The sequence below is a fragment of the Macaca nemestrina genome, chromosome 11 (genome assembly GCF_043159975.1).
Source record: "Macaca nemestrina isolate mMacNem1 chromosome 11, mMacNem.hap1, whole genome shotgun sequence".
Taxonomy (NCBI): Eukaryota; Metazoa; Chordata; class Mammalia; order Primates; family Cercopithecidae; genus Macaca; species Macaca nemestrina.
Window position 1 is genome coordinate 3422105 of NC_092135.1, and position 14517 is coordinate 3436621.

The window sequence follows — 14517 nt, forward strand, 5'->3', positions numbered from 1 at the left end:
ACAGATGTGCGCCACCACGCCTGGCTAATTTTTTTTTTCTTTTCTTTTTTTTCTTTTCTTTTTTTTTTTTTTTTTTTTTGAGACGGAGTCTGGCTCTGTTGCCCAGGCTGGAGTGCAGTGGCCGGATCTCAGCTCACTGCAAGCTCTGCCTCCCGGGTTCACGCCATTCTCCTGCCTCAGCCTCCCGAGTAGCTGGGACTACAGGTGCCGCCACCGCGCCCAGCTAATTTTTTGTATTTTTACTAGAGACGGGGTTTCTCCGTGTTAGCCAGGATGGTCTCGATCTCCTGACCTTGTGATCTGCCTGCCTCAGCCTCCCAAAGTGCTGGGATTACAGGCGTGAGCCACCGCGCCCGGCCTCTTTTCTTTTTTTTTCAGTAGAGACAAAGGTAGTCTCACTATGATGGCCCAGGTCGGTCACCAACTTCTGGGCTCAAGCAATGCTCCTCCAGCCTTGGCCTCCCAAAGTGCTGTGATTACAGGCATGAGCCACCACACCCAGCCAGTTAACAAGTCTTAACGTTGCCTTAAGAGTCCTTTGAATGTCTGTAAATGGTAAAACAACCAACCAACCAAACACCTTTGCTGTTTTAAGAAAGAGCAGGTTTGGAGTCATAGCTGTGTGATTCCAAGCCAGATATGCTGATTCAGGTAGTGAGTGAGTCAAGATAATTACCTTTGGGGTCAAAGTAATGTGCTTCTTGTAACCCATGAAGATGCATCCAGAAGAGGCCTCCCACAGAGTGGGCAGCAGCTCTGCTGCGGCCCGAGCTTGCAGCCTCCGGAGGCAGGCACTTCTCCGCTTTAGACCGTTCACCCCCGTGTGGTTTTTACATTATTACTTTTTAGATGGAAAGTAACCTCCTCATGGTTAAAAAAAGAAACAGTTCAAAAGGGTAAGAAAAATCTCCCTACCACAGGGAGGAAACCAGTTTCCACTCTCTTATCGGAGTGTCCCTAGCTGCAGAAAGTCCCTTTTTAAAAGCATATGGGGCCTGGCACGCACACTGCTGTGCGCCTTTCTCGTCCTACTCACCACGCTGCCGACAAAGATCTCCTGAGCTGAGGGCTTTGAAGCATCGCCCCCACAGAGAGGCACACAGTACCCAAGAAATGCCCGGGGGGAAGCTTTGGGGCCCCCAGATTCTCAAACGCTACCAGAGCATGTAATTACCCCAGCTCCTTACTCTAAAATTCCTATTTTCTGACTCTCTGACTTGTTCTGTTTTGTTTTCATTTTTTTGAGACTATCTCTCTGTCGCCCAGGCTGGAGTGTAATGGCCTGACCTCCACTCACTGTAACCTCCACCTCCCGGGTTCAAGCGACTCTCCTGCCTCAGCCTCCTGAGTAGCTGGGATTACAGGCACGCGCCACCACGCCCGGCTAATTTTTGTATTTTTAGTAGAGACAGAGTTTCAGTGTTGACCAGGCTGCTCTTGAACTCCTGACCTCAGGTGATCCACCCGCCTCAGCCTCCCAAACTGCTGGAATTACAGGCGTGAGCCACGACGCCCAGCCCTGGCTCTCTGAGTTTTAAACCACTTTCTTTAAATTTTGCTGCCAACTCTAATAGTTAGACTTCTTTTGGAGGGTGAAAGGAAGGCAGGAGACAGAGAAGGAGAGAAAAAAAATAGGGGGGAAAAAAAGAAAAAAGGAAAAAAGAAAACAAACCTATTACATTACAAGGGTCACGGCAAAAATGACAACTGTCAAAACAACAAAACCGAGTTGAGACCGCCTGGATGGCAGCGGTCACCGAGTTTGCCCGGTGGCTCTAGGACGCAGGGAGAGGGCGGGTCTGGGAAAAAAAGCCACTCCTACCTCATAGGTTTGTGGATTAGAGGTAAGGGGCCCGGTTCTGGGGATTCCCAGGTCCAGTGCTAGAACAAGAGCTCTATATCCGGCTGTCCAGGGTCTCACAGCAATAAGTCAAGTCACGGATTTACCTCTGACTCCAAAGGCTTTTCCATTGCCCAGTCATCTCCCATTTCCTTCAATGGATAGGAGGGCCCAGGAGGGCCCGGAAGCCTGGGCTGAATGAGTACTGTCAGCCACAGCTGGAGAGAGGCCAGGCACAGGCCCATCCACCCCGCGTGACAAGGCAAGGCGTCCCGCCCACCAGGCCATGTGCGGAGGCGACCACCGAGCATCTGCTGATTAAGTCGCTACTGTAGAAGTCCCTGTTTTGGTCTTCCCAAATCAGGACCTAGGAAAAAGACATGAAGAGGTTTCAATCCTCCATTTTTCCCAGAGCAAAAGGCTTTTCCTGTCCACATCATATCACTGGCCCGGAATGCATCCGCTGCAACCTCAGCGCCTTCAGCGCGATGCAGCCCTCCCAGCCGGCCCGGCCCGAGGAGCCTTGGCCAGGATTTACCACCTGGCCCACGCTTTTGAGGATTTCATCACGTGGTCTAATGTGATTGCAATGCAATTCTTGAAAGATATTGTTTTTACTTTAGCTTTTTCTTTTAATGTAACGACTTTACTGAGATTTAATTCACATGCTACAAAGTCGTTTTAAAGTGGTAATTCAATGGTTTTTTTTTTCGTGTATTCAGTTATGTAACCATCCCCACAATCTTTGTTTAGATATTCTTATCACCCCAAAAAGAAGTCCCATAACACTCCCCATCTCCCCTCCTACCAGTCCTCAGCAACCACTGATCTGCTTTATGGATCTGATTATTCTTGACACTTTATAGAAATGGAATCCTACAATGTGTCACCTTTTGTGTCCAGCTTCTTTCCCTTTGTGTAAGGTTTGCTAAGGTCGTCCATATTGTAGCATTTCTTGTAATGCCTGAAGAATATTCATTTTATGGATATGCCACATGGTGCTTATTCATTCATTAGTTAATGAACTTTTGTGTTTACACTTTTTTGGCTATGATCGGTAATGCTGCTATGAACATTCACGTACGAGTGTTTGTGTGAACATGTTTTCAGCTCTCTCGGGTTGATAGCTAAGAATGGAATTGCCAGATCATATGGTAACTGCATTTTTAACCTTCTGACGAACCGCCAAACTGTTTTCCAAAGCAGCTGCCCTGTGTTACATTTCCAGCAGCCAACGTTTGAGGATTCCCATTTCTCCACATCCTCACACTTCTTTTTCTGTCGATTTGTTTTCTGTTATTGTTGTTTTAGCCCTTGCAGTAGATGTGAGGTAGCATCTCATTGTGGTTTTGACATTTCCCTGATGGCTAATGATGTTGAGCATCTTTTCATGTGCTTTTTGGCCATTTGTATCTCTTCTTTGGACAAATGTCTGTTCAGATTCTTTGCCCATTTAAAACATTGGGTTATTTGCTTTTCTCTTGTGGAGCATAGGAGTTCTTTATAAATTCTGTATACAAGCGCCTTAGATAAATGATTTGCAAAAATGTTCTCCCATTCCATGGATTGTCTTTTTACTTTCTTCATAGTATCCTTTGAAGCACAAAAGTTTTTAATTTTTATGGAGTTCAGTGTATCTATTTTTTTCTTATGTTGCCTGTGTTTTTGGTGTAATAACTAGGAATCCATTGCCTAATGCAAGATTTATTCCTGTGTTTCTTCTAAGATTTTTACAGCGCTGTTAATTAATTTTTGTATCTGGCATGAGGTAGGGGTCCAAAATCATTGTTTTGTATGTGACTATATAGTTGTTCCAGCTTCATTTATTGAAAAAACTCTTTCCTTCATTGAATGGTCTCGGCACCCTTGTCAAAACTTAGTAGAACTTTGATACAATAACAATGTGTCAATATTGGTTTATTGATTATAACAAATGTACCACACTAGTGCAAGATGTTAATACTATAGGAAACTGTGCATGGGGAGGGGGTACATATGGAAATTCTCTGTACTTCCTGCTCAATTTTTATTTTATTTCATTTTATTTTTATTTTTGAGACAGGGTCTCATTCTGTTACCCAGGTTGAAGTACGGTGGCACAATCACAGCTCACTCCAGCCTCGAATTCCTGGGCTCAAGCAATCCTCCCACTTCAGCCTCCCGAGTAGCTGGGACTACAGGCACACATCACCATGCCTGGCTAATTATTTCCATTTTTTGTAGAGATGGAGACAGGGTCTCACTATGTTGACTGGGCTGGTCTCAAACTCCTGGCCTCAGGAGATCCTGTTACCGCAGCCTCCCAAAGTGCTAGGATTACAGGTGTGAGCCACCTTGTCCAGCCATCAATTTTTCTGTAAGCCTAAAATTGCTTTAAAAATAGTCTGTTTAACTTTTAAAAATAAATTGAACGTATATATGTAAGGGTTTATTTCTGGACTTTCCATTCTATTCCATTTATCTGTATGTCTGTCCTTTTGCCAGTACCATGCTCTCTTATTATAGCACTGTAAGAAGATTTGAAATCAGGAAGTATAAATCCTTCACCTTTGTTCTTTTTCAGATTGTTTTAGCTATTCTGAGTCCCCCAAAGTTCTATATGAATTGTAGGGTCATCTTGTTGATATCAGCAAAGAAGCCAACTGGGATTTTGATAGGGATTACATTGCATCTATAGATCAGTTTGGGTTTGGGGCAGGTTGCCATCTTGACAATATATACTTTTATTTTTCGAGATGAGGCCTTGCTCTGTTGCCAGGCTGAGTATAGTGGTGTGATCATAGCTCACTGCAGCCATGAACTCCTGGGCTCAAGTGATCCTCTCCTCAGCTTCCTGAGTAGCTGGGACTATATAGGTGCATGGCCCCACGCCCAACACCATCTTGACTGTTAAGTCTACAGACTCACGAATATGGAATGTCTTTCCATTTTATTTAGATTTTTCTTTAATTTTGTTCAACAATTATTGTAGTTTTCAGAGTACAAGTTTTGCATTTTTTGGTAAGTTTATTCTTAAGTATTCTTTCTGATGCTATCGTAAATGTTGTTTCTTAATTCCATTTTTAGATTGTTCAATATTAATGTATAAAAATACTGTTGGTTTTTCTGTATTGATCTTGTTTCCTGCTCCCTTGCTGAACTTGTTTATTAAAATTTTTTTTTTTTTTTTGAGATGGAGTCTCACATTGTCACCCATGCTGGAGTGCAGTGGCGCAGTCTCGTCTCACTGCAACCTCCGCCTCCCAGGTTCAAGTGATTCTCCTGCCTCAGCCTCCCAAGTAGCTGGGATTACAGGCACGCACCACCACGCTCAGCTAATTTTTGTATTTTTAGTAGAGACAAGGTTTCACCATGTTGCCCAGGCTGGTCTCCAACTCCTGGCCTCAAGTGATCCACCCACCTTGGCCTCCTAAAGTGCTGGGATTATAGGTGTGAGCCACTGCACCTGGCCTGAACTTGTTTATTAATTTTAATTTTTTTTTAGTGGATTCTTTAGGCTTTTCTATATGCAAGATCATATCCTCTGCAAATATAAATAAATTTACTTCTTCCTTTCCAATCTGGATGAATTTATTTCTTTTCCTTGCCTAGTTGACTAGAACCTTCAGTATAGCAATGAACAGAAATAACAAGCACATACATGCATTGTCATCTTGTTCCTGAAGTTAAGAGGAAAGCTGTCAGTGTTTCACTAGTAGGGATGATGTTGGCTGTGATATTTTTCACAGATACCCTTTATCAGGTTGAGGAGTTGCCTTTTATTCCTAGTCTGAGTTATTTTATCATGAAGCGGTATTGAATTTTGTCAAGTACTTTGCATCTATTGAGATGATCATGTGGTTTTTATCCTATTGTATTGACATGTTACGTTAATTGATTATTTTTAGTGTTACGCCAACTTTGCGTTCCTGGGGTAAATTCTATTTGGTTACAGTGCATAATCTTTTTAAAAATAAGTTGCTGACCAGGGTCGGTGGCACATGCCTGTAATCCCGGCACTTTGGGAGGCCGAGGTGGACAGATCACAAGGTCAAGAGATCGAGACCATCCTGGCCAAGATGGTGAAACCCCATCTCTACTAAAAATACAAAAAATTAGCCGGGCGTGGTGGTGGGCCCCTGTAGTCCCAGCTACTCGGGAGGCTGAGGCAGGAGAATCGCTTGAACCCAGAAGGCAGAGGTTGCAGTGAGCCGAGATCACGCCACTGCACTCCAGCCTGGCGACAGAGCGAGATTCCATCTCAAAAAAAAAAAAAAAAAAAAAAAAGTTGCTGGAATTGGATTGCTGGTACTCTGTTAGGATTTTTTCCTCTTTATTTTTTAGGGGCTATTGATCTGTAGTTTTCTTGTGATGTCTTTTTCTGGTTTTAACATCAGAATATATTGGCCCCTGACAGAATGAGGTAGAAATGTTCCATCTTCTATTTTTTGGAAAAGTTTGTGAAGAATTTGTATTAATTCTTTAAACATTTGGTGGAATTACAATTGAAACCATCTGGGTCTGGCGTTTTCTTTGTGGAAAGTTTTTCGATAGCTTGTTTATTTGTAGGAATTTCTCCATCTCATCTGAGTTATTGGATTTGTTGGCATACGGTTTAAACGATTCCCCTGTTATCCCTTTTATTATTGTAAGGTCAGCATTGATTTCCCCTCTTTTATTATTTCTTGATTTTTATTTTATAGAGACAGGGTCTTGCTCTGTCACCCAGGCTAGAAATTGGTGACTTGATCATGGCTCACTGTAGCCCCGAATTCCTGGGCTCAAACAATCCTCCCGCCTCAGCCTCCTGAGTAGCTGGGACTGCAGGCATGAGCCACCACGCCCGGCTAATTTTTTTTTCACTTTTTTGTAGGGCTAGGGTCTCACTATGTTTCCCAGCCTGGTCTTGAGCTCCTGGCCTCAAGTAATCCTCCTGCCTTGGCCTCCCTTCCCTGCCCCCCCCTTTTTTTTTTTCCGAGACAGAATCTCACTCTGTCATTCTGGGTGGAGTGCAGTGGTGCAGTCATAGCTTGACTGCAGCCTTGACCTCCTAGGCTCAGGCAATCCTCCCACCTCAGCCTCCTGAGTAGCTGGAACTGTAGGTGTGCACCACCACACCTGGCTAAGTTTTTTTTGTTTGTTTTTTTGTGTTTTGTTTTGTAGAGGCAATCTCACTATGTTGCCCACACTGGTCTGAAACTCCTGGCCTCAAGTGATCCTCCCACCTTAGCTTCCCAGAGTGTTGGGATTACAGGCATGAGCCACCACACTTAGCCAGGCCTGGCTAATTATCAATTTTTTTTTTTTTTTTTTAAGAGATGGAGTCTTGCTATCTTGCCCAAGCTGGTCTCCATCCTCCTGCCTCAGCCTCCCAAAGCGCTGGGATTACAGGTATGAGCCACTGTACCTGGCCTCTCGATTTTATTCTTGACTTTAGTAATTTGTCTTCTCTCTTTTTTATTGGTCGGTCTAGCTAAAGGTTTAGAAATGTGGTTGATCTTTTAAAATAATCTGTTTTTACTTTTATTGATTTTCCTTGATTGTTTTTCTATTCTGTTTTATTTATTTCTGCTTTAATTTTTTTTATTTCCTTTCTGCTTACTTTGGATTTTGCTTGCTCTTTTTTTTTTTTTTCTGTTTCTTAAGTGGGAGTTTCAATTCTTGATTTGAGATCCTTCTTCTTTTTAAATATAGGTGGGGTTTTTTTGTTTTTGTTTTGAAATGAGTCTTGCTATGTTGTCCAAGCTGGTCTCAAACTTCTGGGCTCAGATGATCCTCCTGCCTCAGCTTTCCAAGTAGCTGCGACTACAGGCATGAGCCACCATGTCTGGCTAATATAGGTGTTTACAGCTGTACATTTCCCTCTAAGTACTGTTTTCACTGCATCCCGTAAATTTCTGTATATTGTGTTTTCATTTTCATTTATTTCAAGTACTGTTAAATTTTCCTTCTGATTTCTTCTTTGACCCATTGGTATTTAGGAGTTGTTTAATTTCCACATATTTATGAATTTCTCAAATTTCCTTCTATTATCGATTTCTAATTTCATTCCATTTTGATCACAGAACATCCACTTTGTGTGATATCAGTCCTTTTAATTGTATTGAGGCTTGTTTTATGGGTTAGCATTTGATGTGTCCTGCAAATGTTTCACACGCTCTTCCGGCGTGTTCTGTGATTGGGTGTTGTGCGGGAGTCTGTAGGCGTAGCTGGTTTGGAGTGTTGCTCAGCCTTCTGTTTCCTTGCTGCTCTTCTGCCTCGCTGTCCCATCCATTATTGAAAGCTGGGTATTGACGTCTTCAACTACTTTTGTTAAGTTGTCTGTTCCTGCCTTCAGTGGTATCAGTTTTTGCTTCGTGTGTTTTTGTGCTCAGTTGTTTGGTACGTTATGTTTATAATGGTGAATATTACTGATGGATTGATTTTTTTTGTCATTACAAAGTGTCCTTTTTTGTCTTAAAGTCAACAACTGCTTATCTTAAAGCGGGGAGGTCCAATCTTTTGGCTTCCCTGGGCCACGTTAGAAGAAGAATTGTCTTGGGTTATACATAAAATATACTAATGATAGCTGATGAGCTAAAAAAAAAAAAAAAAAAAATCTCATAATGTTTTAAGAAAGTTTACAAATCTGTGTTGGGCTGCATTCAAAGCCGTCCTGGGCCACGGGTTGGACAAACTTGACATAGGGGAGGGTAACATGGTGTGTGTGTGCCATTGAGAAGCTTCCTGGAGAGACATGACCGTGGGAACCGATCTGAGAAGTTTACACAGACAGTGGAACAGAGAAGCAGGGTCCAGCCCTCCGTGTGCCCCGCAGCCCACCGCGCTTCCCCACCACCTGTTCTTGGACAGCCCGAGCGCTCTCTCCTGTGTGCCTTGAGTTGGTGTTCCTTGTGTCCAGTGTTCTTCCCTTTCCCTACCTCGCCAACTACCACATCTCATCTCACTAAAATAAGATGCATATGGCCAGGCATGGTGGTTCACGCCTGTAATCCCAGCGCTTCGGGAGGCTGAGGCGGGCAGATCATGAGGTTAGGAGATCGAGACCTTCCTGGTCATCATGGTGAAACCCTGAATCTACTAAAATACAAAAAATTAGCCGGGCATAGTGGTGCATGCCTGTAGTCCCAGCTACTCGGGGGGCTGAGGCAGGGGAATCACTTGAACCCAGGAGGTGGAGATTGCAGTGAGCTGATATCGCACCACTGCACTCCAGCCTGGCGACATAGTGAGACTCCATCTCAAAAAAAAAAAAAAAAAAAAAGATGCATATATCGGTGCTTTTCAAAATCCAGTCATTGGCAAGCCACATTTAAGATGCTTTCCACATCTATGCACTATTTGTGATTCAAACCAGTTTTAAAACTCTTTCCTTTAGCCTCACTCTGAGCAATCATATCAGTGAAAGTTTGGCTTCTTCATTATATTTTTTTGTAATGCACATTTAGATGCATAAGTAAAAAATTAAAAATTGGTCCACATTCTACTTCAAATCATTTTGCACGTGATACATATGCCATACTTTTGACAAGACCTCTAGCCTGCCTGACGCACAGGGAACACTGTGAAAGATCTTTTCTTGCTGTGATTAACATCTGTGTGGGTCAGCCGCAGCTTACCTGCCGAGAAGCCCTTCTGGATGACCCCAGCAAGTCTCGCTCCGCTCCCGCCCCTGCACTACTTTGAACATGTCTCCAGTTTAGTGTTTTCTTATACCATAGAAGTTGTAGTTATTCACATGTCTCTCTCGCCGTTAGACTGTCAGCTCCCTGAGGGCAAAATGATGTCCTTTCCTCTTTTTTCCAGCATCAGTAACATTACCTGGACAAATAGTAAGTAAGCGTTCAGTAAAGTTTTGTTGAATGAGTTTCCATAACTGCATCGTAGTATAGTTTCTCTCTCTGTGTGCGTCTTTTCTCTGATGAGAAATGCTGCTCTAGGAATGTTTGCGCCACTCAGTGCCTGCTCACAGCAGATGTCCAGTAAATTCATGCAGGAATGACTGTATGAATAGATGAACAATGAACAAATGTCAGATATGTTGCTCTCAGCCCTGCAGCTGGTAGCAGTTCCCCAGAACCTCCGTCTTCCCATGGTGGTCCCCACCTGTGCCATTGTTATAGAGGCCGTCACTACTGGTCATGTTCCAGGGTGAACCCAGCCTGTCTTATTGCTCTGTAATCCATCTTCTTGTGTTATCTGGTAATTAGCATGTTAATGAACCCACAAGGAAACGGTGTTGCAAGAAGAGAGGTTGTTTAGCTGGATGCAGTTGCTCATGCCTGTAATCCCAGCACTTTTGGAGGCTAAGGCAGGAGGATTGCTTGAGGCCAGGAGTTTGAGACCAGCCTGGGAAACATAGGTTGATCTCTACAAAAAAAAAGGAAAAATTAACTGGACCTGGTGGCACGTGCCTGTGGTCCCAGCTACTTGGGAGGCTGAGGTGGGAGGATCACCTAAGCCCAGGGGTTCGAGGCTGCCAGACCCTGTCTCAAAAAATATAAAATTCATTTAGGGAATCAGGACAATCCTAGGATGAAATGCAGACTGTGACAAACGAATCTAACCGTATGAAACCAGCTCTCTGAGAAAGGGCGGGGGTGAGCCTGTGGACTTCGCGCCCCTGCTTGAACTAAGTCAGCTGTGACAGGCGGTAATCCTTCCATGCCCCACCTCAGCGGTAAGGTAGCACGTTTACCACCTGCACCACGAGGGGAAAGTTCACCCCCGGCACCCACAAAAAAAGTGTGAAAGACTTGGGTTTGTTCCATGAGTTACATAGCGACTGAGGAGATCCATTCCAATAATGGGATGCACATTGTAGCAAAACCAGGCCAATACTATCAGTTAAGTGGGTAATTATCCCTTTAATTAATCCTCCCAAACCATTCCCCTTGGAAGGATTACAGCCTGTCACGCTGACTTAGTGCAAGCCAGGGTACAAAGTCCACAGGTCCTTTTAAAGCATGAGCATTTCCTGGAATATGAGATTTCATCACCCAGTGTGGTTTATTTTTTGGAGTCCACATTACTATTTTCTTTTTTGAGATGGAGTCCTGCTCTTGTCGCCCAGGCTGGAGTGCGATGGCATGTGATCTCGGCTCACTGCACCCTCCACTCTTGGGTTCAAGCGATTCTCCTGCCTCAGCCTCCTGAGTAGCTGGGATTACCGGCTCCCACCACCACACCCAGCTAATTTTTGTATTTTTAGTAGAGATGGGGATTCACCATGTTGGCCAGGCTGGTGTGAAACTCCTGACCTCCAGTGATCCACCTGCCTCGGCCTCCCAAAGTGCTGGGATTACAGGCGTGAGCCACCGCACCCTGTCCAGATAACTATTAGGAGAAAGGTAATAAGGGAGATTGTCTACCAGAAAAGTCTGTTTTCCATCAACATGGACCACTGGATCTGTATGGGGGGCACAGCCAGATATGAAGGAGGGGCTATTTCCAGAGGAGACACCTGCTGAGAATTGTCATTTAACCCTAGTGATTATTGGAACTGTTAAACCAATTTACTAGAGATCATCCAATCTTGAACACCCCCCCTCCTTAGGATCCAAAGTAACCTCTCTTGTTCATTGCAGGGTTCACACTTGAGATGCCTGGCTGTAGGAAACTTGTCTGGCTTAGGAGAGGGGAAGTCTTATGTTCATAGTAATTTGGATTTAGGTCAGGTGGGGTGTTGTTTGTAGAATTCATGGGCAGCACTCTGAGTTTGTCTTTTCTAAGTTTCCAGTAAGTCCAGGCAGCTGTGGCCCCTTGAATTGTTTTAGTATTCACATCTTTGCCCCTGAAGGGGACTTTGTCAGAAGCTCTCCTGAGAAAGAAGCAGATGGAGTCAGGACTCCCTTGAGCGGCTCAAGGTTTGCCACACCATGTTGCATTCAGCCTGTAGCTTGATAAGCCCACTCCTACATCCCCAGCTGACCAAGACCTTTGGCCTCGGCTAACATTTTCCATTGACAGTCTGCCCAGACCCTTAAGGGACCTAACGTAGGGTCAGCAGCCTTCCAAGCCCTAAAAATCCTCGTGAACAAGGTATCTGTGGCCCATGGTCCACAGCCGTCTCTGGGGTCATTCCCGCCTTCCTCACTGATGTGCAGGATGCTGTTGCAGGGGCACCATTTTTCCATCCCATACTGGGGCAGCCAGCCATTGAGTTTCAGCCCTTCCGATGGAGCTCCCGCCCGGCCAGAACACTCTAGACAGCCAGCCAGCCCCCTTTCCTTTGGTTCCTGGGTTAGGAGAGACAGGGCCACAGGGCAAGAGAGAAGACGTTTTCTCTTCTAGGCGAGAGCTGTCCCCTCCTTCTTGGTCCTCCCTTTTCATCTTCTCCATTTTTATTACTTTGCTGTGGTCACCAGCAAAGCAGAAGGTGATTGATTGCCACTCATCACTGTCGTGATGATGTCATGCTGCCTTTTCCTCTAGAGGACACCAGTCCTTTTCCACAGGGTCCTACCCTCAGGCTCTTCTTCCCTGGGCGTTCAACCCCTGCCTCCTGTCCAGCGGCATCCTGTGGGAAGCAGTAGAGCTTGACCCGTGTTTCGTGGTTTGGAGCACCTGCTCAGCAGGACAGCCACCACCTTCAGAGTCCTGGGAGGGGCAGGGATATAGCTTCCTTGCCTTTAGTCACTTTAAGTAGTGCTTTAGCTGGCTTAGCACAAGGGTTGGGCACAGCAGGTCCCAGTAGCAGAGGTATTGCTCCAGCTGTGCTTAGGAGACCAGCCTTGGCCTGATGTCTCAGCCTTATCAGTTCATTCACCGCCATTGCAGTCTCCAGGGACGAGAGCATCCTCTTCTCTAAGAGTTCCCTAAATCACCAGGACACTGTTAGGAAGTCGGGGGTAGCCTGTTCTCAGCCCAGGTACATGCCATCCTCCCCTTTCATTATTCAGGCCAAAATGTCTTATAATGTCCAGCAACTGCCTACTGGAGGACTCAGGCAGGTGGACCGACCTCGCTCCTGGGCAGCCCCAAGCCTCGGGCCCCAAAGGTCAGTTCCAGTGGTGTGGGTTCATTCAAATACTGGTGCTACCACTTGCCCAAGCTAATGAGTGTCTGCGGTAAACCAACAAAAATGGAGAGCGCCATACAGCACACGGCAATGCTATACACACTGAGGGGAAGCAGCACACGGCAATACTATACACACTGAACGGAAGGCGGCACATGGCAATGCTATACACACTGAGGGGAAGCAGCACACGGCAATGCTATACACACTGAGGGGAAGCAGCACACGGCAATGCTATACACACTGAACGGAAGGCGGCACACGGCAATGCTATACACACTGAACGGAAGGCGGCACACGGCAATGCTATACACACTGAGGGGAAGCAGCACACGGCAATGCTATACACACTGAGGGGAAGCAGCACACGGCAATGCTATACACACTGAGGGGAAGCAGCACACGGCAATGCTATACACACTGAACGGAAGGCGGCACACGGCAATGCTATACACACTGAGGGGAAGCAGCACACGACAATGCTATACACACTGAGGGGAAGCAGCACACGGCAATGCTATACACACTGAGGGGAAGCAGCACACGGCAATGCTATACACACTGAGGGGAAGCAGCACACGGCAATGCTATACACACTGAACGGAAGGCGGCACACGGCAATACTATACACACTGAACGGAAGGCGGCACACGGCAATGCTATACACACTGAGGGGAAGCAGCACACGGCAATGCTATACACACTGAGGGGAAGCAGCACACGGCAATACTATACACACTGAACGGAAGGCGGCACACGGCAATGCTATACACACTGAGGGGAAGCAGCACATGACAATGCTATACACACTGAGGGGAAGCAGCACACGACAATGCTATACACACTGAGGGGAGGCGGCACACGGCAATGCTATACACACTGAGGGGAAGCAGCACACGGCAATGCTATACACACTGAGGGGAAGCAGCACATGACAATGCTATACACACTGAGGGGAAGCAGCACACGGCAATGCTATACACACTGAGGGGAGGCGGCACACGGCAATGCTATACACACTGAGGGGAAGCAGCACACGGCAATACTATACACACTGAACGGAAGGCGGCACATGGCAATGCTATACACACTGAGGGGAAGCAGCACACGGCAATGCTATACACACTGAGGGGAAGCAGCACACGGCAATGCTATACACACTGAGGGGAAGCAGCACACGGCAATACTATACACACTGAACGGAAGGCGGCACACGGCAATGCTATACACACTGAGGGGAAGCAGCACACGGCAATGCTATACACACTGAGGGGAAGCAGCACACGGCAATGCTATACACACTGAGGGGAAGCAGCACACGGCAATACTATACACACTGAACGGAAGGCGGCACACGGCAATGCTATACACACTGAGGGGAAGCAGCACACGGCAATGCTATACACACTGAGGGGAAGCAGCACACGGCAATACTATACACACTGAACGGAAGGCGGCACACGGCAATGCTATACACACTGAGGGGAAGCAGCACACGGCAATGCTATACACACTGAACGGAAGGCGGCACACGGCAATACTATACACACTGAACGGAGGGCGGCACACGGCAATGCTATACACACTGAGGGGAAGCAGCACACGGCAATGCTATACACACTGAACGGAAGGCGGCACACGGCAATGCTATACACACTGAGGGGAAGCAGCACACGAC